Here is a 23,626-nt window from a genome sequence, read left to right on the forward strand (position 1 = left end):
CCCACTGATTTTCAGTGGAAAACTTGTGTGAGGAAAGATGGTGGGATCCATGGCTGAGAATCGGGTTCTTCATAGCTGATGATGGTCCTGATGGGTGAAGTAGAGAGATCCAAGGCTGATTTTTCCCAGTATCACATTAGTTTGAGGCTCTGATGTTTGTAGCTACAGAGGAAGATGGCTTGGTCAGTGGAATGGGGCAGGCAACCAGAAGGTTTGAAATGCCTGTTAACACCCTGATTGCAGGTTCCAGTCTAGACAAGGTCCACTCCGGCCAGAAAGAGTTCTGTGCGGTTTGTTTTGTCTGGGTCTTTCAGATAATTCATGGAGAGGCTTTATCTGTTCCACATGGTGGGACATCAAAGATTATGGCACTTCTTGGGAGGGTAAGATTGAGACACATCCTAGATCATAATTTCTATGGAGCATTTATGGGAAAGAGGGGGTTGATGGTTCCATCAAAAGGGAAGCTCTAAGGTAGATGAAATTTGAGCACTGAGCTACTTTGTCCTGTTGAGTTGTTCTCTTCCCCCCGCCCTCCCCATGATGTTTTGCATTTACCAACAAACTGAGCTTTCTTCATTGTGTGTTTTGTACTCGTGTAAACTGCTGGATTGAGAGCTCCTGGTTGCAGAACCGGCAGCCGCAGTGCAAGCTGTCCCGCCATTGTACCTACTGCTGACCTGGCTGTGCTCTAAGGTTATGGGAGTTGTTTCCTGGGCTCCCTCAATCCTAGCCTACTTTGCCAATGAAAAGGCCCAGAGCTGCTGGTTTGTCCTGATTGGGGCTTTGTGGACTTTCTTTAAATCCTGAGCTTGATGGAGCAGGAATGGCCCCCTCTTTGGGAAGTGCTTGGCGCGTTGTGGACACTGCTGCAAATGCATACAGTTGGAGAAGCCGGTTTCAGAAGGGGGTTGGGCCCTAAACCGCAGCAAATTGGGAATTAATCCTCATTTACCTGTGTCCGTTCTGCACTAGTGCCCTGGGGGGAAGGCTCAGGAACCCTTTACCAATACCCCCAGGAGAAAGTACTCTGTATTTGGGGTCTAAGCGGTGTTCACCTCAAGACTGCTCCCCCACTTAAGAACTTACAGTAGATTTGAACAATTAAAGGTGACTTGGGAATGATTATGTTTAAAGGGCCTGCACACTTGTTTGTTGCTTTATGATGTGTGAGGAAGACTGCAGGCCTTGGCTTGTTTGTTAACCCCAGTCAGAAGTAACACTACTCCCTAGCACATTTATTGCTTCTGAAATACAACCCTGGTCCCCTTAGTCCCAGCCTAGTGCCTTATCCACTGCCTTAGGACTGTCAAATCATATCATCGTCCCTTTTGCTGGAGGACTTCCGGGATGACTCATGTTTCAGGAGTCGTCTTAGCCCTTACCAGCGGGGGTGAGGAGTCCTTACCAAAGAGGTGATTTGATGATTTAACTGGGAATTGATGATTTAACTGGGAATTGGTCCTGCTTTGAGCAGGGGGTTGGACTAGATGACCTTCTGGGGTCCCTTCCAACCCTGATATTCTATGATTCTATGATTCTAAGAGATTTCCTCCCACGAGTTTGGACTAAGCGAGTGTTCACCAAAACCGAGCCGTTAGCCAACCAACAATCAGCCCACTGTTCTGACAATCCTGGCCTAATGGAATACGTTTGAAATGCTTTTTAAGGTACTTTGTTTGGCCACTTCTATTGCCCTTCCATCCCACGCAACAGCGGTCCCGCTTCCCACAGGTTGTCTCATGCTGGGGAAAAATCAGATCTGTAACTCTCAACTGGAAATAGCAATGATAGATCTTGTAGTATAGCCAAGGCTCAGATGGACTTCCTACCATCTCATCTAATCCAACTAAATCCCCTGACTGCTCTTTCTGCTGACTCTTCCTGCTGTTGATTGCACTGGGGAGAACTGGAGTCTGATTTTCTGCCTTGTATAGCTAATACTCTGTTCATTCACCCCTATACAGATGCCTTCCTCAGCACTTAGCCTAGTGAGGAACCCCAAATGTGGGTCACAGTCTGAAATGGGGAATGTGAGACCCATGGTTTGTCCCTTGTCAAATACTTCTGCTCTCATTCAAACAGGCTTCGCCAGGACTTCAAGGGATGCAATTAACTCGTGAGGTAGTCCATCTAAAAGGTGTCAGGGGAAGCAGCAGTTGCTGTATTTGCCCCAAGTCTCCCTGCCAATTATGGTTTTACAATCACATTTTCCTAGCTGGTTTAAATAGTCTTTTTTTCCATCACTTCTGTGAAAGACCCATGCAAACACCTTGGGAAACTGACTAGCCTCAAAGCACTGTCAAGTGTGCAAAATAAACAAACTGGAAAAGTAAATGTCATTTTTCCTGGCTCTTTGTTACAAGAATCTTGGAAGGGAGGAGGAGAATTACAAGTAGCAATAGTTTTTTTTTTTAAAAAAATATCCAGACAGATGTATGGCTGACTGTTCCTTTATCTTGAGAATGCAGGTTCATAACTGGGGCTGCTTTTGCAGTTTTTATATGGGACCAATGGACTGCTGGGCCCAAATTTGACATAATGGCACTAAAAGAGCGTGGAAGGTAAAATCTGGGGTCTTTGTAACAAAAAGAAGCAAAACCCCCTGGAAAGTAAGACCCATCACTGAAGACTTATCCCATTACCTCTCTAGTTTGCAGTCAAGGGTGTTTTCTGCTTCTTGCTGGTGCAATATGTTCTAATGCACAAGTTCTGGATGTCTTGAACATCTCATTTATTTACATTACGGTAACACCTAGAGATCCCAGTTGCACTGGGTGCTGTACAGACAGCAGAGAGATATATTACCTGCCCCATAGAGCTTACAGTCAAACTGATTAGAGTCCTGCTTATTTTATTGGCCCCAAAAATTTAAAGGTCCCATGTTTCCTACCCTTTCTGCTTTTTCCTAAGGGCCGATCCAACGGCAAACCCTTCTGCTGTGTCGTAGATGCCCTAGTTTGATTTAGTCTCATCCCGTTCCCCAAGCAATAAAGCGTCTCCGACTTCTTATTAATTAGATTGGGTTTAAGGAGCGGGAAGGAGGTTAAATCTTCAATCCTTTGGGTCGCCCCTCTGAAGGATCCCATTAGCAGATTCCTATGAACAATGGTAATTGTCTTCATGTTCAGTTCTTCCCCTTTAAAAACTCTCCCTCCTCACCTTAAGCAGATCCGAGCAAGGCCTGCGGGAGCCTTTAGCGGCCCATTACAGCTGTGAGGACTTTGTGATTTGCTGCAAGCCAAAAGGCTCTTCTCTCTGTCTCCTGCAGTGATGTAGGCCTTGGCAACCCCGGGCTTCATTCCCATCAGTCTCGTCACGCTGCCAGTATCGATCGTGCACAGCGCTGCTTCGTGCATCTCCCCAGTGCGGTGTCAAAGTGGCTTTTAAAGCTGGCTGCTTGCGTAGTGGCTGTGGGACTGTGCTGTTAATGCCAGAGTGAAAACCCCAACACTGAACTTACTCCCTCTCTTCCCACCACTATGTCCACTGCTCCCCTTTCTCCCATGGGCCTATTGGTACCTTTCCCCTCCCAGCTGAGATCCCCATATCCTCCTGCCCCTTCTTCCCAAATCCATTGTCCATTGGCAGTAGAGATACCAAAGCTGCGTTGAATGTTTATCATGGACATCTTAGAATTCCCATACCAGATCAACTCAATGGCCCCTCTAGTCCAGTGTCTTGTGCACCATACCAGAAGGTGCAAGAAATTTTGCAGTAGGCGGTTATGGATTAATCTGCTGGTTGGAGAGATTTCTTCCTAATTTCAGACACTTAGAGATTGGCTCTGCCCTAATACAGGAACATTCCAAAACTCTTGGTTACTTTTAAAATCTTTGCTCTGGCTGCTCTTGTTCTCCATAAAGATGGCTGATCCCTTCTGGAATTCTGCTAAACTCTTGGCTGCAATGACATCATGGGGCAATGAGTTCCACAGGCTAGCTATGCCCTTGCTGCTCCCAAGATGAGGCAGAATGAGCATACAGATCCTTCCCTTTTGGTCTGACTAGAATGGTGCAAACACAGCTGGAATCTGGTTATTGTACATGTTGGCAAACTCCTATTTTTCCTCCTTGTCTAGTTAAGATCATGTTTCCATTTGGTTAAAACAGTATGGTGCAATACTGCTGGTTTAAGATCCAAAGGAGAGGGTAATGGCATTAAATGCTTTAGCTCTGCTCCAAGAAAAGCCTCTTGCCTACGTTTTGGTAACAGAACTGCCCTGCTTCTGGCTAGATCATTTCTATTCTATCTGATGATTGCACTCTGTGTTCTTGGCACTGTGTGTACATAGAAGGAGCTAATGGTCCCTTCTACTCTGAATCAGATCTAATACATAAGTTGAAGGTCCAAAATTCAAGTGGTTCAGCCACAGGTGATTATTTGCCGACTAATGGCGTGTGTCTGTGTGTGCACGTGGTCCTCATATTTTCATGAATCAAATTCAGAAATCCCATCTTTTATGTATTTTTAAGACTTTTTGCTACAGATCAGGTTCAGGGCAGTGCAGTGAAACCTTAGATTCCTGGACATGAAATCAAGAAGCAACTGTTCTGATCCTCCATCCTGCATTCCAGCATCATGCAGGCCATAGATTAGTAACCAATGGCACCTTTCAGGGTGCGTCTACTGCAGGTGCCCTGCTTCTCAGAGACTGGATGATGATCCATTTCTTTATAGCAAAAAGGTCTGGCCCATCTTGATTAGCCCATGTTGCAGGGTGGGACATTGGTAGTGGAACTGAGCCCCTGGGCCAAGCCATGGTGACCACTGGCCCAGGACGGCTCTCTGGTTAGAAGACAACTTAAGGTTCAATACATTTATAGCCTGTTTGCTGAAAAAGGCCATTCCTGGCTCTGTCCTCACTGGTCCCTGCCATTCTCAGTAATTACAGCTGTCTGATCACTGCTTTCTTTTGCATACTCTGTGATCCCAATCTTGCAGTCCGTGGCATAGTCTTTAGTAGCGCTGGTTGAATTTTCTTTTTTCCCCTCATGAAAAATGGTAACTTTTTTTTTGTTTAGCAAGAATTTGGAAACCAAAAAACTTCAGTTGACACTCTACATATTTTGATTTGGATCTGGTTTTGTGGTGCCTCATGGGAGTTGTAGTTCGAATGCCCCATGCTCCCATTCTCCTCTAAAGGCCAGGTTGCCTGATTGGATTACATCTCCCATGATCTCTCCTCTTGGAGAGGCAGAAGCCATGTGTCTTGGAAATCCCTGGCCATGGTGCATTATGGGAGATGTCCACTTGGGAACCCTGCCCGAGACAGGAGAATGGAGACCTTTCGGCAACTGCACTGTAACTCCCATGAGGCCCAGTAGCGGCATATCCAAATTGAAACACCCCAATTTGGGGGAATATGAAAAATGGAGATGTTACTGCAGAAAGTGGGTACTTGTTAACTGCTGCCATCCCATCCTTTCCAGCCAAGGGACAGGACGTCCCCAGGTTACAGTGGATCAGGTGGGATCACTGAGGCAAGATTCAGCTTATCTAGTTGCCTGAATGTGTGCTGGCAAGGAGAGGCAGGATCCACTACAGAAGGTTATGTTTGATGGGTTTGCTCAAAGTATTATTGCTCCCAAGGCACTTTGAGGTGCTGTTATAGCCGGTTAGCTGGGCATTTTAGTAGCCAAATTAGAGACCTGCGAAGGATTTGTTTTTAACTGGGTTTGTGCCCTTTATTTTGCTTAATGGTGTAAACTTGACAGCTTGAAACTGTAAAAATAAATAAAAAAATTTTAACCTTAAAACTATTAGAAATGTCACCTCTGGTGTCCTGACTTCATTGGAGAACTCATTAGAGGGTCCCTAAGGAGGTTTTGTTAACTTTAATTGAATAATGGGCGTTCTTTAGCAAAGGCTTCTTTTCTCCAAAATGTTAACAGGCCGTTTGTATTTGTCAATCGCTATTGACGCAAACCATCCCACCCACCCAATAGTCTGACTGCGAATGTCTTCCCCTGTCAATGGCTCAGCTTTCACTGGCTTGGTTCTCATGATGTCGTCATGGCGCTAAGTCTTCAGTCCTGAGAGAGGCACCCGGTTCAGACAAGCCTTGAATTTCTACTGTAAAAAAAAAAACAACAAGGCAGGAAGAAAACCCTTAACAATAAAAATATAAAGAACCCTTCAATGCTTCTCTTCCTATCCTAAAGAGGGGGAAAAAGGAGGCCCCCGGCTTAAATTCCATCCCACCTCCTCTTCAGGTCACCTCTACAGTACTTGGTAACATTTTCAAAAGCACCTCAGTGTCCTTTTTGAAGAGACTGAGGCTTTCAATGAGATTTAAGCGCCAATGGGACTTAGGCTCCTAAATTTGATCCCATTGTCTACACTGTGATTCTACCCCAGGTACAATAGAGTTAAAAGCTGTAGTGTGGACAACACGTCACCACTGTCTTGACACCAGGCTGCAAAGTCTTGGACGGAGGAGGAATTCTACCCCAAAAACCACCATGTGGGTGTGGCATGTTTCTTTTACCGTGTCTGGGTGGGGGGAAATGGGTGGGCCACATGCTAACCCCATGTTGTAAGCCTGGTAGATCCCTAGATTAGAACATGGGTTTCTAACATGATTATATCCACACGGGCAAGTAAAAATAGCTACCGTGGCCATGCTTTTCAAAGGTGTTCTGGGGGGTTTATAAAATCAGGAATGGGGTGGAGAAAGGGAACAGGGAAGTGTTATTTATCCCTTCCCATAACACGAGAGCCAGGGTCACCCAAAGAAACTAATAGGGCAGCAGGGTTACAACCAACAAAAGGTTTCAGAGTAACAGCCGTGTTAGTCTGTATTCGCAAAAAGAAAAGGAGTACTTGTGGCACCTTAGAGACTAACCAATTTATTAGAGCATAAGCTTTCGTGAGCTACAGCTCACTTCATCAGATGCTGATGAAGTGAGCTGTAGCTCACGAAAGCTTATGCTCTAATAAATTGGTTAGTCTCTAAGGTGCCACAAGTACTCCTTTTCTTTTTACCAACAAAAGGAAGTACTTCTTCACACAACGCATGGTCAACCTGTGGAACTCCTTGCCAGGGGATGTTGTAAAGGCCAAACGTATAACTGGGTAGAAAAATGAATTGGCTAAGTTCATGGAGGATAGATCCATCAGTAGCCATTGGCCAAGGTGCTCAGGGACACAATCCCATGATCTGGGTGTCCCTAAACCTCTGACTGCTGGAAGCTGGGAATGGGTGACGGGATGGATCACTTGATGATTACCTGTTCTGTTCATTTCCTCTGAAGCATCTGGCATTGGCCACTGTTGGAAGACAGGGACACTGGGCTAGATGGACCATTGGTCTGACCCATTATGGCTGTTCTTATGTTAACTGTGGTGGAACCAGGTCCCTAGCTTGCTGATAGTCATGGGGTCTGTTTAGTAGGGGAGGAAGAGCTGGCTAATGGGGTCTCCTCTCAGATTTCTAGTTGTGAGGCTTTGAAGGAGTCAATGACACGTCCTTCACGGCTGCTGTTTGGCTGCAGATTAGCCATTTGCAGTAATTCTGGCACACAGGACCCGATTCTGCAAATCACATAGGCACATGCTCAACTTAGTCCCTGGGCAGCTCCATGGATGTTACCGTTAAGCAAGTGGTGCCTTTGGGCTGTCGTAGCTATGGAGAGGTTAAATATTTTCTGAATGAGGGGCTAGAGAGGTCCTAATATGTGTTTCTAAAAAGTCAGCTTTTTAAAGTCTCAGTGAATGTAGCAGTGTGGTCCAGTGGATCGAGTGCTGGGCTGGGACTTAGGAGACCAGGGTTCTATTCCTGGCTCTGCTGTTGGCCTGCTGGGTGACCCCTTGGGCAAGTCACTTCCCCAATCCTGGCCTCAGTTTCTTTATCTGTAAAATGGGGATAATGAAACTGCTCCCCTTTGTAGAGTGCTTTGAGATCTACTGATGAAAAATGCTATATAAGAGTGAGGGGTGGTTGTTATTAAATGTCTATACGAAAATAAATCACATCACCTATGCATGTGAATCGATGATTGAGAAGAAAAAGGAAACGGAGCATAACATTGAAATCAAAGCGGACAGGGCCTGCATCTCCTGACTGTTGTGTATCGTGCGCAGCCCAACAGGGCCTTGCTTCTGAAAAGTGGCTGTTGGATGCTGCTGAAATACAAATAATAATACCAAAGTAGTGGCTGGAAATCAGTGTGTGCTGCCTCGGTGGTCTTGCGGTGTCCAGCAAGGTTATTTTTAAACCCCTGTTGCTCTTTCACTAAGGGCCATAACTGTGAGTGCTGCAGCTTTATGTACTACTGGGAAAGAGGAAGGAGTAGGGGTTAGTGGCTGGAGCAGGAGAATGGGCGCCAGGATTCCTAGGTTCTATTCCTGGCTCTGCCGGTGATTCACTCAGTGACTTTGAGTGAGTCCCCATGCCTCAGTTTCCCTACCTGTGAAATGTTTTATGAGACTGACCTGCCTTTTGTAAAGTGCTTTGAGATCCTCTGGGAATCCCAGGTGCTGCTAGAGAAGGGCTAATGCTCATTACTCCTCTTCCACTTCTCTGCTGCCATAACATGGGGAGACCGCAGTTGTTCTTATAAAATGTCGACAGGGCAGCTGGGCAGTTTAAATCTCTGCAAAGGTTTTTCTTGACTTGGGCTACAGTAAAGGCAATGGGAGCCGTGGGCTGTTCCTTGGGACTTTCTCTGCACCCTGCGGTGTTGCACTAACTTGTGCAGTGCCTCTCAGAGCAGAAGGGAAGGGGTTTTTCCAAGACTGTCTAAAGCACTCCCCTTTTTGTTTAACGTTCAGTACATGTGAACATATATGACCAGTGAACACGCTGGAGAAAGGTAGTCTGTGCTAAATTACTCTTATTTACTATGTTTTACTGAAGTAGCTCCAGGGAGCCTCACTGCTGGACCAGGACTCTTTTGTGCTAGGAACAGATTCAACGCCCTCTTTCTTTTAACAGAGGCTTGAATAACCTCCCTTCGGGGATGGCCAGGCTCACTCTGCAGCCCCTTCCTTCAATACACCCTCATGTATAGTCTTCTTCTTTGTTTTAGGTCGGGTGCTGGCGCGTCTCTTAGCAGCTGATGCCTGACTGGAGTATGCCTTTAGCCAACGCCCGTCTGAGAGTCCCTGCTCATTGTGGAGGGTGATGGCCCATGGCACCTTGGCATCTTTAAGCCTTCTTCCTTCGTGAGTAACCAATGGTCGAGGAGCTGCACCAACCCCAGCTGCAAGGGCTGGTTGCAAACTGTTCTCTTGTGATGTGGTCTTGTGTATCTGCTAACTGGAGACGGGGGTTGTGCTAGGGAGAGGGAAAGCTCAAGGCAGGCAAGGAATGGTTTAGAACAGTCTATAAAGGCAGAAAGGAAATGAGATGCCACTAAGCCAACCCACACTGGATAAAGTCTCGCATGCTTATAAAGTGTCTTCCCGCTGGTAGCTGGTTCCCAGTGGATAACAGCCTTCTACTGCTACCAGCTAATGTTGTTTGTTTGTTTTGTGGCAGCACCTGGGAGCCCTGCTTGTGGATCCCATTGTAGGGCTGCTAGTCGTGTAATTAGAAAACCAGCATAATCCAGAGACTGATACGTACTGAGCGCTAAAGACAGCATGATAGAGCACGATTTGTAAATGGTAGGAATGTAAAACTTACAGCGGGAGATGGAATGGAACGCTAAATTGCAATACCCTGTTTAGCCAGGAGAAGGTACTGTGTGTAACCTACCTGAGTTGCTAATAGCAGGAGCTAGCAGTGAACTGAAGACACATTTCTAGTCTCTCTCGCTCTCTGGAATAGAAGCTCTGTAGCCAGTCCCTATCTGGAGGTGTGGAAAAGCTGAAGTTCTCTGGGGCGCTGAAAGTGGCATGTTCATGAGACTGATCCTGCAACCTTTGTTGCTGCTTTCCTTCTGTTTGTGCTCTCCTCTGAGTGCCTTTGCTTCTGACACCATGACATGTCCCTCTTGCACATGGTAGGCTGCAGGGCTGCTACTTGCAGGTCAGACTCATACTAGATATGAACTGGCTACAGAGTCTGGATCCAGATCAGGACGTTGTGGCTCAGAGCTCACCGTAACTGGGAGCCAATGGGCAGTCTGTGGCCATAGGAAGCTGTTTGCAGCTACTCCCTAATCTGCTCCCCACAGCAGGCATTGCTTTGTTCTGAAGAGTGGGCTGGGGCATTGGGTGCAAACCAAACATTCAGGATCCAAGTTAATGGCTGCAGATGGTCAGCAATGAAGGCCGCACCTGTCCTTTGTGGATCCATCCTCACCTAATTTATGGATCCATTTCCAGACACTGAGGGTATGTCTACATTCACACTAAGCCCAAGCTCTGACTCAGGTTTGAGCCCAAGCCCCTCTTCCGTCCACACACAAGTCAGTCGGACGTTGGACAGCAAGCACTCAGGTCCTAGCTGCGAGATCTGGGTCCTGCAATTATAAACCCAAGCTTTACAATGTAGGGTGGATGCTCAAGCCACGGGCATGGAAACACCATGTCCCCAAGCCCGGGCCCCACACACCTAGGTGTACAATGCAGTGTAGATGCACCCTGGGAATGGAGGTGTTGGAAGGGCTTGGAATCACCCAGTAATGCCTGCCATATGTGGAAGCATGAAATAGCCACCAGATGTCGCTCTCAGCACAGTGACCGTGTAGCACTGTGGTCAGGATTTCGTAGCGAGCACATTTAAAGTTAACAAAAGTTAGTCTGTCACTTTAAATTTTCACACCTACATTTCTCCCTCCAGATACTATTTATATCTGCGTTACAGGTTTCCGCTGTAATATGACCTGTTTCCTTCCAAAGCTGCTACCACCTTTGCTTAAGTGTTTGAAAAAGAATTGTCCTCTCAAATGGATGATCGCTGCTGCATTCAATGCAAAAAGCCAAGGAACTCTCCATTAATAATAATGCATAACTGTTGCCTAGTGCTTTTCATCCCCAGCTCTTCAGGTTTTTGCCACAGAAGATCAGTGTTGTTATCCCCCCGTTTTACAGAGGGGGAGACTGAGGCACAGGTAGGGTAGTGACTTGCCCAAGGTCGCACAGGAAGTCAGCAGCAGAGCTATAAATAAAACCCAGGCGTCCTGACTCCCAGTCCAGTGCTCTACCCAGTGGGCTGCAATGCTTGGTGGCATGTTCTAGGCCTGGAACCTGTTTATTAAAACTGATACTGTATTGCATGCAGAGTCTTTGGTTTTCCCAGTTTTTTTAAGAACAGTTTGGGTGACACTGGACTAGAGGTTGATCTTGTGAATAAGTCACTGGACTGGAGTTCTAGACCTCAAAATTCAAACCCCAGCTCTGTCATGCTCCCGTGTGGGACACTGGGCAAGTCACGCCATCCCTTTGTGCCTCAGTTTCCCCCACCTGCAAAACGGGGAGAATGACAGTTCCCTGCCTCACTACGGGGGCAGGGCGGGGGGATTTGCAAAAATAAATGCTTTCATGTGTGCCAGGTGGAGGGATCCTGCAGGGGCTGTGTGAACACCCAAAGAATTTCAAAGCCACCAGAATGCTGCTGGTTTCAAAGTGCAGCTCAGATGCTGACGTGATTAGGTTGAGTTGTTTGGCTCAGGACAGCAGGTGAAAAATGGAGCAGGAAAGGGAGTAATCCAAGAGTGCAGGATCTATATCAACCTATTTAATGTATAATATGTGCCCTCTGTATCCTGTATTGGGGTGTGCTCTGTGTATGCTAGGTGACCTATCCCTGATACACACTTCAAGCTGATGGGCTGTGTGTGTGTGTGTGTGTGTGTGTGAATCGAATGGGTTGGAGGTGGGCGGGGGGAAGAAAATTGGTCTTAAACATTGTTGCCAACGCTCGTGCTTTTCTTGTAATATTTGCAGTTTTTCTCAAATCCCCAGAGTCCCTGGTTTAGGTGCGAATCTCGGCTCTCAAATACAAAGTAAGTTTCTAGTCTTCATGGTTCAGAGAAATCTTAAAAACGTGAATTCTTGGCTCGGACACCAGAAGGCCAAGAAAGAATCCCAAATGTATGATTTGTTTTAAAAAAAAATCCCCGGTTTTTAAGTCAATCTGGTGACCTGATAGTTTGGGGCCTGACTCATGCTTTTTGAATGCTGCTTTAATGACGAAGGGCTTTTGATTTCAAATACCTTTGCCCAGACGCTAGTCTGAGAGGTTTGCAACCCCTCTAGCTCTCTATGGGTCACCCGTCACCCCCTCCAGCCCTGCTAGCTTCCAGCAGTTTGCAAGTTACTTTCTACTTGTACCCGAACTCAAGAACGGAAGATATTGTTCCTCCAATGACATTCAGGACTCTAGTGCATGTGTGTGTCCGGCTGTGTTTATCTGTGGAGGATTCCGTCTCTTTTCTGGCCACACGAGGGCACTGCAAACCAGTAAACCTCCCCCCTCCCCCCTTCCCACACATGCGGGTTGGGTTGGAATCTCTTAGGCAGCTGTGCGTCCTAACAAGAGACCCCCTTTTCCATCCCTGCTTGCATTCCTCTCCCACATGCTGTGTCTTGGGGAGAGCGACCTGCTGTCAAAGCTTCCATCCGCGTGGGACCTGGGTTTCTGTTCCCCACTGCCCACTTGTCCTGGCGTTTCACACTCGGCCTCCGGTCAAGAGGGGCCTGGCTTGCGCACAATGAATTTTGGCCTCATGGCTCTCATAAGCCGCATGGGACGGGGGAGGCCACCTGGGGAAAGTGGTTGGTGAACGGGGAGGGGAGGTGGGTGCCTAAAGAGGCTCCTGTGCTGGATCTAGCAGATGGCAGTTCCAGGGAAAAGCCCTTGCAGCCTGTATGAGCCGGGCTGCCGATGGCGAGCGGGAAGGCGCTTGGCCTTAGTGTAGGGATGAGCCAGTACAATGGAGAGCTGGCCTTGTGCTTAAGGCCCTGAATCAGGACTCTGGAGAGCTGAGTTTAATTTCATGCTCTGCCACAGACTCCCTGTGTAACCATGAGCATGTCACTTAGCCCCTCTGGGACACTACAGTGCTGGGGCCCAGATGATCCCTGAAGGTAGACAGTGACTGGCCATAGTCTGGTGGTCTTCTGGGCTCTCTGTGCTCATGGGACCGTTCCGCACGGAGAAGATATGTGTCGTCTGTGCTCAGAGCCGCGCCACGCTCCTCTCTGCCGGAGTAACAGGCTCTGTGCTCGTGCTGCCGAGCAGCAGGATTTGAACTCGCAACCTTCAGCACAACTGTTACCGAAATCTCCTAGGTGGGAGCTGTAGCAGACGCGTGTGTGGACCAGCCATTAGAGAGAGATGTGGAGCATGCCCAGGACAATGTGTTGCACGGCCATCTTCCTCGATCGGGCTGAACTCCCCTGCCTCCTCTTGAGCTTTGCTCACAAGAGGGGCCCAGAATGCCTGTTTCTGCCAGAGCCTGCGAACCAGCCTGCTTCCCCACAGCGTCTCTCTGCAGTGCTGGCTTGATCACAACTTTCCCCACCTCTTCATTACCCCTCCACTTGGGGCACAGAGTGGGCAACCCATCACACCGGAAACAAGGTGGAGACAGCAACGGTGGGAACTTTTTTGCATGAAACCTTGGCTGGGTGATTTCGAGCGACAAACGGAAATGCATCAGCGCCGAATGCTTTAGGCACCTTGAATGGTACCTACCACCCCACAACACGCACTTCGAGACCTTGTGTGTGCAAATCCTGCAGGATTCCCGCTGAACTCAACCTGTAGTTAACTGTCAAGACCCTCTTCCCGTGTTGCTCTTGACCAGTCGTTGATCCATAGAACGCACGTGTAGATCCAGAGCAACCTCATCCTACTTTATGCTCAGATAGCTTGCTGAGAAAACAGCCATCCTCAGAGACAGCTTGCGCAGTGGTTAGGACACTAGTCTGGGGCTCGAGAACTGGGTTTAATTCCTGGCTCTGCCACAGCACCCCTCCCCCCCCGGTGACCATGGGTAAGTCATTTAGTTTCCCTGTGCCTCAGTTTCTCCATCTGTACAAAGGGGATTACAGCCCTGCCTGGCCTCCCAGGGATGTTGTGAGGATAAATACAAGATTGTGGAGAAGCTCAGATACTAGGGTAATGTAGGGGTGGTTGATAAAAGAATGATAGATAAAAAGCCACCCGGCCCACTCATTTAATGACCAGTTCAGGGTGTTTGGGACAGAACAGTGGTTCTCAACCAGGGGTACACAGAGGTTCTCCGGGGCCACATCGACTCATCTAGAGATTTGCCTAGTTTTACAACAGGCTACGTGAAAAGCACAAGCGAAGTCAGTGCCAACTAAAACTTCATACACACAGTGACTTGTTTGTACTGCTCTCTAGACTATATCAGTGTTACTCAAACTGGGGGGAGGGTTGGGGGGTTTTGCAATTTATTTTACAATTACATGATATAAAAGGAAAGGAGTACTTGTGGCACCTTAGAGATGAACAAATTTATCTGAGCATAAGCTCACTTCATCGGATGCATTCAGTGGAAAATTGTTAGCGTCTAAGGTGCCACAAGTCCTCCTTTTCTTTTTGCAGATATCGACTAACCTGGCTGCTGCTCTGAAACCTGCTATAAAGGAGAAAGTTAGCAATTTTCAGTACTAGTGGGTTGAGACACTTTTTTTTGTATTTTTATGTCTGATTCTGTAAGCAAGTGAGATGAAACTTGGGGTACACAAGACAAATCCACCTCTCGGAGGGGTACGGTAGTCTGGAAAGGTTGAGAACTACTGGGTTAGAGGTCACAGAACCCAAATTTCCCTCCACCACGTGGGGGAAAATGTCAATGAAATGTGCTTCTGTTTCAGTGGTTTCTCAGGGGCTAGAAATGCCTCAAAATTTGGAATTTCTAAGAGCTAAGTTTTTGAAAAAAAGTTCATTCAATTTTCTGCCCTTATTTTCTGCCCAGCCCTGGTTCTGTCTGTTCAACCCAGACATTAAACCAGAAACTCGATGCAGGTTCCCATGGCTGGGGCTTGGTTCAACACCCCTCAGGGTTGGGAGCCTGCTGCCCTGGGCTGTGGTTTGAAAGGCCCTGCAGAGCTCTCCAGAGTCCCTGCCTCTCTCATCGAAGACAGGGAGGGAGCTAAATTTGTGGATGCCACCCAGAGGTGAGTCAGTGCTAGAGGAGCCTGCGTGAGGAGCTTCAGCAGGGCCATGGTGAGCTTGGCAATTGGGCACCCGTCTGGCAGGGCCAATCCAGGGTTAATTGCAAAGAACAATTTGAACAGCTCAGATGTGGCGCTTGATCTTGCATTTCCACTCGGGGGGAAAAAGAAATCTCTCTTTGTGCTACTTATGTGGCCCTATCACCGTAGTGACTGGGCTTCACACTCTCTTAAGGTATCTATCCTCGCAGCACCCTGATTATCCGTACTGTACAGGTGGGGAGACTGAGGCACTAAGCAACTAAGTGACTTGCCTAAGATCATACAGTATGTTTGTGGCAGAGCAGGGAATTGAACCTGGGTTTCCTAAGTCCCAGGTTAGCACCTAGCCACGGGGTCATCCTTTCTGAAAGATCGAGGTGGCCTCGGGGACAGCTGCCTGCAAACCTCTCTTCAGTACCGATCCCTGTGTTTGACCATCACCCTTCCACAAGCTCAAAAGTGTCACATCCCTGAGCCAGAGAGGGAGAGACATGGGGTAGGGTGAGGGAGGCTGAGAGGAGAACTGGGTGGCAAATCCCGTAGGCGGCGTTGTCAATTTCAGCCTAAATCTCGCCATTTTACGAGACTCTGCTGGCAGGTGCTGTAGAAAACCCACGTACGAGCCGGGGCAAGTGGCCACCTTCACTGGATTGTTCTGTTCCCTCACCGCCTTTGCATGATTTGCACTTATGAAGCTTGATCAGTTTAGCTTAGCGGGAGATTGAGGCGATTTGATCTGTAACTAGCTAGACAGGGAGAAGGCTCCACTCTGGCAGAGCAAGAGCCAATGGCTGGCAGTGGAAGCAGAGAGAGATTCAGGCTAAAAATAAGGTGCAGAATTTGAAGGGAGGAGAATTAACCACTAGGGCTGTGGTGGATTGTCCATCACATGGGGTCTTCCACTCAGTACTGGATGTCTCTTTCTAGAAGCTCTGCTCTGGCTCAGCCGTAAGATCTGGGCTGGAGGCAGGGACCCCTGGGGAAGGGTCTCTAGCCCATGCTACACGGGAGATCAGACTCTAGTAATCTGCCAAGGAAGCTTCACTTATTGAACTTGCAGCGTCAGATTCCCCTGTCCCCGCCCGCTGCTGAAGGCCAGCCCAGAGCTGTAGGGACCCAGCTTGGCAGTCTGGCTCCGGGGTTCTTTCAGTCCTTGTGCTGTTTGCTACAATGGGGTGGAGCGCGGTGCAGGCCGGATGCCTGGAATGAGACCTCCCCAGCCCAGCCGCCCTTTGAACTCCCGGGCTTGGCTCTGGCCTGAGATCTCTGAGCTCAGGTCTTGGGCGTGGGGGTACCAGGCGCACTGGCTTCCCTTGCTAGGGCTAGCAGGCCGCCTGGCCTCAGCGACCCTGCTCTGCGTCCTCCCTTCCCCCAGCCCTCCGCGGTGAAGGCGGCTTGATTAAAAAGCCGGCGCGGGTGGAATTGCAGCACAGCTGGTGCGCCTGCCGGCCCCCCGAGCGGAAAGTCACTGAAGATTAAAAGCTCCAATTAGCGTTAAAGTGAAGCCGGCGAAGCTCTGTGGGTTCCCCAGCCCCAAATGGCCTGGCCCCCTTGAACCGCCTCCTGGCCCAGGACCTCAGCCCCCGTTCAGATCACTCCTTTGCCTCCTGTCCCTTCCCACCCAGACCTGTCTCTTGTATTTACTCTGGTTGCTCCTGTCCGGGAGCTAAATGGAGCAGGGGCCCTCATCCTTCCCCCAGACCCAATCTACCGGCCCCCTCCTGCCTGCTTCCACAGTTACTGCGCCTCGGGTGGGGTGCCAGGCGCTGTACACAGGTCCTGGCTGCTGGTGAGGTGTGTCCACCGGCCAGTTCCCTGCTTTGCTCCTGCCCCACCTCCTTGGTGGCTAACACAGGGCTCTAGCACCAGAGCGTCCCGGCCACTGGCAACTGTCTCCATGTCTGTGGCTTCTGTGTCTGGCCCTGGCCGTTTACCTGCCTGTCACTTCCTTGGCTAATGTGTGACTGCAGAGGGGTTGCAGGGCACTTGGACGTCACAGTGACAAGCAGCCCGCGAGCCAGGAAGCACCTGGTTGTTTAGCCACCTGGTCACTTTTGCCAGCTGCTGTTCTCTGCAACAGAGGCGTGCCCGGCAACTGCAGCTGGGGCTAGGCCCTTGGGCGCTAGGTGCTGTACAGACAGGGTAAGAGAGTGTCCCTGCTCCCAACAAGCTGACGGTCTAAATTGCAAGGCAGACAAAGAGGAAGGGAAACTGAGGCACAGAAGCAGGGAATGACTGGCCCCAGGTCCCACAGCAAATCAGTGCCAGAGCTGGGACTAGAGCACAGGTCTCCCGTGTCTCCACCCAGTCCTCTCTCCACTGGCCATGCCCGCTCTCTGGCTAGGTGTCTGTGCTCCCTCTGTCTCTGTCTTCCAGCTTCTAGTCAGGCCTTTGCCATCAGCCCATGTGTCCCTCCACTCCCACCCCCGCCATTTGGCTTCCCCTCCACCCTGCGTGGCCTTCTGGCATTTCCCGTCTCCCCCGCCCTCCCCAACCCTGAGAGGGAATGCCCACCGGGCACCCTGGCTCCACTGGCCCATTAGGATTCATTTCTCCCAGCGGTAAGGGCAGGGGGGAGTTGGCACAGAGTCCACCCCGCGTCCGTGGGCACAATCAGTAATGAGCATCTTGCCAGATTCAGCCATTCGTATCCCAGCTGTCACATCATTACCAGGCCTGTTATCCTCTGTCTGTCTGTCCCATCCGTTTGGGGGGAGGGCACAGTGAGTATTTGGGCAGGGGTGTTCTACCCTGCAGAAGCCTTTGCACCGGCTTGTCGCTCCGACAACTCTGCTCACCGGGGCCCACCCCAGCCGTCCCAGCTTTGGCCCTGGCAGCCCGAGTGGCCAAGGGGAGCCGGGAGCAGTGCGACTTGAAGAGCAGCAGGGCACAGCTGATGATCCACCAGCCATGGAGATCAGTGCTCGTGCACCCACCCGAACAGACTGGCCCGGGCGCTGCTGGCTGAGGTTCAGAGAACCCTCCCCTATTCCTCTCGCTCAAATCAAAGCGCAGCTGAGCCAAGGCGGAAGGGGGACCGGGGTGGAATGGGCCAGGAATTGCACGTTTTCACCTGCCATTTAATTGGATGTATTTTTAATTAATGGTGCCTCTGGGACCAACATGAGACAACATGATCTCTGAATAGGGACAAGGGAGGAATTGGGAAAGGTACAAGGATTGGACTACAGGGTACGCTTACCATGAAAACACTGCCATCAATCACGCGCTACTTTCAGCTCTGGACTCTTGGCTGGGGATCAGCGCGGAGGGAAAAGGGGTAGCGGCGGGGGGTGGGGAAATGAAAATGAATATTCCAGCCTCTGCCATTTAGCCAGCTTGGGGGAGGGGGCAAGTTTGCCCTAAGAGGGTTATGAGGAGGAGAACCCTTCAGCCAAGATGAGAGCCACATGTCCTGCAAAGTCTCAGTGGCTGACTCTGTTGAGAAGGGTTTCCCTCACTGCTGTATCGGAGGCACTCCCAAGAGGTAATAACCCAATAATCGTCGTCCCTGGTTCACCTTATTTCTGTCAGTCAATCTCCAAGTGCTTTCCGGAAGAGAGCAGGATTGTTATCCCCATTTTCCAGGTGGGGAAACTGAGGCACAGTCACCTAGCCACCCAGTGGCCGAGCTGGGATAAGACCCCAGATCTCCTGAGTCCCCACCTGGTGCTTGCTCCACTAGCTTCATGGTGTTTCCGCTGTGCCTTCACCCAAGGCAGCTGGAGTTGGTTCTTGGTTCCGCAGGCTGGGATGACTGGGGTCAGTCCCACGGCTTTGGCCCTGGGGCTAAGAAAGCCAAAGGGCTGCTCCTTGTCCCTCTCCTCCAGGTCTAGAAATTTAAACTACCCCCATGTACCCTGCACTCCCATTTGCCAGCAGCCGGCGAGTTGAGAGCCCGATGGCTGAGGCCTGGTCTACACACCTAGTCGCATGGATTGACTAGAAGATGTGATTTGAACCCCTCTGGGTGAAATCACTGCAGACCTGCCTGGTCGCCCCACGGCCTGGTGTTCACGAAGATTGTGTCAGAATAACTGGGTCAGTAAGGGGGGTGATTTTTATACCACTCTAGTTAGACCGTTCCAGTATAATGGCACTGTGTCCCAGTCTGGCTAATTCCCCTTCCCTCTGGGGACCTTTACACTGGTATCGTCACTTCCAAAGTACACCGGTACACTGCAGGACAGCGTGGGTATGCAGCCAGTCCCCTTCGTCGGTTTCACCATGGCGTAGCCAGGGTCAGCTCTTCACTTTCAGCGGATTGTACACTCGCGGAGACGGGGTGAAATCCTAAGTGTTGACAAGGCCAGTTGGAGTTTTGATGTGTATTGGCGGGGAGACGAACTCCCAGTTCCTGCCCCAATCCCATGTTTCACCCCAACCAACTAACCCAGCTTAAAATGCGGCTTGCCCTGTCTACACTAGGGTTTTAATGTGTCTTTGAAGCAGACCTTTCTTCCCGGTCTAGTCGAGGCCTTTCATGGGTGCCAGCTGAATGGCTGGACCCAGCCTTACATGGGGGGGGGGGCGTGCTTGTGTACATGCTTTGTAGCAGTTTAGAGCAAGGGAAAGTTTGGCCATGGGCCAGCCCCGAGAGCAACGCCCCAACTCCACCACTTCTGCTCCACCCTTCACCCTCAGCCACTGTTAACCCCCCCCAACAGCCTTCCCCAATCCCCCCCCATCCCCACCTTCCGGCCAGGTGCTTGCTCTCTGTATTGTGCAGTGCCAGGCCCTGGATCACGGCCCAGGACCTCGTTGTGCTGGGCTCTGTACAAACCCGGAACAAGGAGCTGAAGGAAAACGGGCACCGTGGGTCCGCTAAGGTAGATGGATCTGTTTGGGGTTTGAGCCTATGAACGAGAGAGGCAGGGATGGGGCAGAGGCCTGAAGCTGGCTTGGATGCAGTGTGGACCCAGAGAGCGTGGGAGGTGGGTACGTTCTGTAAATAAACCGCGCTGGGGGAATTGCTGGCTGACGTCACCCGCACAGGAAACACCCCACTCCCCGCCAGGCCCCAGGTCTGCTTCCTCTTGGCCACGGGGCAGTCCCCAATCTGAGACCGGCTGGACGTTGAAGCTGGGCTGGTGCCCCACATTCTAGCCCGCAGCGGGCCTGGCCCTTTGTGCCCCTTCAGCCCAGGCTGGGGGCCAGCGCCCCTCGGGGTAGCAGCGGGCGGGTTTCCGTCCAAGAGCGGCTGCATGGTTGGGCTGGGGAGAGCAGCTTGGGCAGACGCTGTTCCCTCGTGCAGCGCGGGCACAGAACGGGTGGGAGACGGCACCGGGGGCAGACAGTGATGGGCAGCTGGGGCTCTTCTCGGGTTTGGCTCTTTTAAAGCAAACTTCCCCTCCTAATTGTCGCCCTCTTGCTGTTGCCCTTCACGCCCCACGTGGGACAGCTGCTGCCCTCCCTCCCACTGCTTGGGGGGTTGGAGCCTCTGGTGTTGACAGGAACCGTTCTGCTTGTTCACGCCAGGGTCCCTTGCTGCCCCGGTGCATTCTGGGAGTCCTGGAGAGCCAGGCCTGTTGCTGAAAGAAGGGACTTCTGGGTAATTTGAGCAGCTGCGTACGGTGTTGTGGGACAGTCAGGCGGACAAAGCCGTGCAAGGTGCAGGATGACCCATAGCCGGTCTCCCCTAACGGCCTCAGGATTCACTGATGCGTCTCCTCCCTTCGCCCTGCGGAGACCCCGCGGCCGATGCTCTGACTGCACAATGCAAAGACAACGCTTGGGCCTTCCTGAGATCCAGCGGCTTCTGCTTCCCCTTAAGCCACGACGGTTCTCTCTCTGGATGGACGGACAGACGGGAGGGCCCGGGCTGTGAGGCCACCTCCAGCCCACCTTCCCCACCCCTAAGAGGAGACTGCTGGTGGTACCAACCTCCAGGCCTTTGGAGATCCTCAGTGCCCATTCTAGAGCTGGGGTAGGTGACCCTTGGCTCGTTGCCTGCAGGACAGCAGTGTCCTCAAGCTGCTCTGGAGCAAGCAGAGAGACGCCATGTGGTGCCAACAGCTTGATCCAGGATGGAGGTCGCTCCGAAGAGGCGAGCAGTCCTCGCTCCCAGCTGTTCTCCGTGTGCCCATGCCCAGCCCTTGGCTGGAGCACGGGTACCTGGGGTTTAGCTCCAATGCAGACCCCACCTCAGCAAAGGCCAGGCCCACCGGCTCTCCACCCTGGACCTGGGGCTTTAAAGGGGTTTCTCCTGGGGGTGGGGGGTGCAGCCCTGCTGGGGAGCGAGGGCAAAAGATCAAACTCGACAGGGAAGCAAGCTGCAGCAGGGAGGTAACCCCTTGTTGCCCAGACACTGTGATAGAAGCTTCCTCTGCCCTCCGGAGGGCCAGGGCAACTGTGGCTTTCTGTGGCCAGGATCTGTCGGGGAGCTACAGGACAACCTGAGGAAACAGCAAAACAGAAGCGAGGACCCGGCCTTGGGTTACAGGGGCAGGAGCTCAGCACGTCTCACTTGGCCCCTGGGTTATGGCAGCTTGGAGCGTCCATCCAGCAGCATCGGTTGGATTGGAAGCTGTCAGCTCGTGGCCACATATAGCAGGGCCTTGTGCTGCACCAGTGCATTCTGGGTGTCCCAAAAAGCCCAGCCCTTATTCTGAGAGAACGGAGTTTTGGGTCACTTTTAGCAGCTGATCATGAACCCCCCTACCCCCCATGCTCTCTCCACTGGCTGTCCCTGGACGATCTGTGGGCACCACTGGCCAGGAGAGGCAGCGCTGTGTGTAGGGCGGAGCTGGCCTGGGTCCTGCGTGGCAAACCCGAGTGCTGCTATGGTGTTTGGGCCCCCAGCTGAGCTGAGCGGGGAGGGGGGACGTTTCCAGAACGAGATGGGGATGGATGGTCCTGCTGTGGGGCAGGAAGGCGCTGCCCAGCAGGTGACTGGGAATGGAACGCTTTTCAACCCGGGGCGACAAACTGGAATTTCCTGTGACCGCTTCCTCCTCGTAGCGAGACCTGGAGGATGAGGACCCATGGGCCCTTTCCGTGCTAAGAGCCAGGTGGATGAGGGGGCCCGTCTACACTGAGTGTTGCAATGATGCCCGTGGCTGGGAAGCCTTTTGCGCTTGGATGGAGCCTTGCTCCCACAAGCCGACCCTGGCCCTCCGTGTGCGTCACTTGCATGGGTTGGCTGGGGTGGGCCGGGCTCTGGCTGGGCTGGACTCAACAGCTGATCGATCTTTTCCCATGCGACTTGCTGTCCAAGGAGCTGTTGCCTTCCAGGGCTGGGAGGCTGATGGCTCCTCCATTGGGTGGGTTCCCTCTGTGGCCTGGATCCCATCCAATGCTTCCCTTCACCCAGCCCCCCACACAGCTGGATCCTCATCAGCTTTGCTCCCCAACCCTCCGCTGAGACCCCCCCCTCCAGTCAGTGCTGCTACCCCTTAGGGGCAAAGCCCACCCCTCCCGAAGCCCCCACTTAGCATCCAGCCCCCCTCCTTTGCTTTGTTTATATCTTCCCCTCCCTGGCTCCCATGCACACCGATGCCTGGGAGGTGCGTGTGTGTGTGTGTGTGTGAGGGGAACCTCTGGAAAGGGGAGCGCAGCTGGTGCACAAGCTTCCTGCTCGGCTGCACCAGCCCCCTCCCCCCCACCTTCTGGCGTGTCCCAGTCGGGGGCGGGATGGGGGGCATCCTGCTGGCAGGGAAGGGAAGGATGTCTCCTGGGCCATGCGCGAGGGCAGCTGCCCTGCAGAATGCAAGGGGTGGGGAAGGCACTCGGCTCTCCCGGCTCACTCGAGTCAGGTGCAGGCTGCCTAATGTAGGGCAGCCATTAATATTTAGTGTCATTTGGGGTTTTTTTTTTCTTGCCGTGTTTGCTGCACGGCCGCCGTCTGCGCTGGAATGCAAAGTACAGCCCCTCCGCTGCCTGCTGAAGGGGGGTTAGCGTCTCTCTTCCAGGCGCCTCCGATGGCCCAACGCCAGGCCCGGCTTCTATACCGACAGGATCTCGCTCTTCCCGCCCGTGCCGGCAGCACCACGTGGGCCGGCACGTGCCGCCAAGCCCAGAGAGGGAGGCAAAGCGCCCCCCCCCCCCGTGCCTGTCGGGAGCATGGAGAGGCCCTGCTGGGCCGGGTGCTGCACAGGCTCGGAGCGAGAGACCGGCCCTGCCCCGGAAGATGGCAGGGAAGGGCAACAGTGGCACAAAATGACTTGCCCGAGGGCACCGGCACGTCCGTGCTAGAACTCAGGGCTCCTGATTCCCAGGCCGGGCCCTGCCGATCACCTCCCCGCCAGCTGGACACACACGGCTCTTCCTAGCAAGAGCCTGGGAGTGCGGCTAAGCCGAGCTCTAACGCGTGGGGGCTAAGACAGAGACCTGCCCCCCCAGGCAGGCTATTCCCTGGCTGTCCACTCCTGGGTTCCTTGCACCTTCTTCTGAAGCAACTGTAGCTGGCGCTGTCAGAGATGGGACCTTGGGCTGGATGGCCCTTGGCTCTGGCCCATTCTGGCAATGCCTGAGTTGCTATAGGAAGTGTGGAGTGAAGCTATCCGTCTACCTACCCATCCCCATGCACACCCATCCGTCCATC

The 23,626-nt window shown here is 51.7% G+C and overlaps 1 protein-coding gene across 1 annotated transcript in view; it reads left to right on the plus strand.

The window, feature by feature from the left end:
- Positions 1-23,626, plus strand: part of CDK12 (cyclin dependent kinase 12) — a 72,610-nt gene that overhangs the window by 41,904 nt on the left and 7,080 nt on the right. The window contains exon 14 of the transcript XR_014709797.1: positions 9,033-9,168. The gene's annotated coding sequence lies outside the window, so the exon portion shown is untranslated. The remainder of the gene's footprint in view (positions 1-9,032; positions 9,169-23,626) is intronic.

This window comes from Lepidochelys olivacea, assembly GCF_965140295.1.
Source record: "Lepidochelys olivacea isolate rLepOli2 genome assembly, chromosome: 27".
Classification (NCBI taxonomy): domain Eukaryota; kingdom Metazoa; phylum Chordata; order Testudines; family Cheloniidae; genus Lepidochelys; species Lepidochelys olivacea.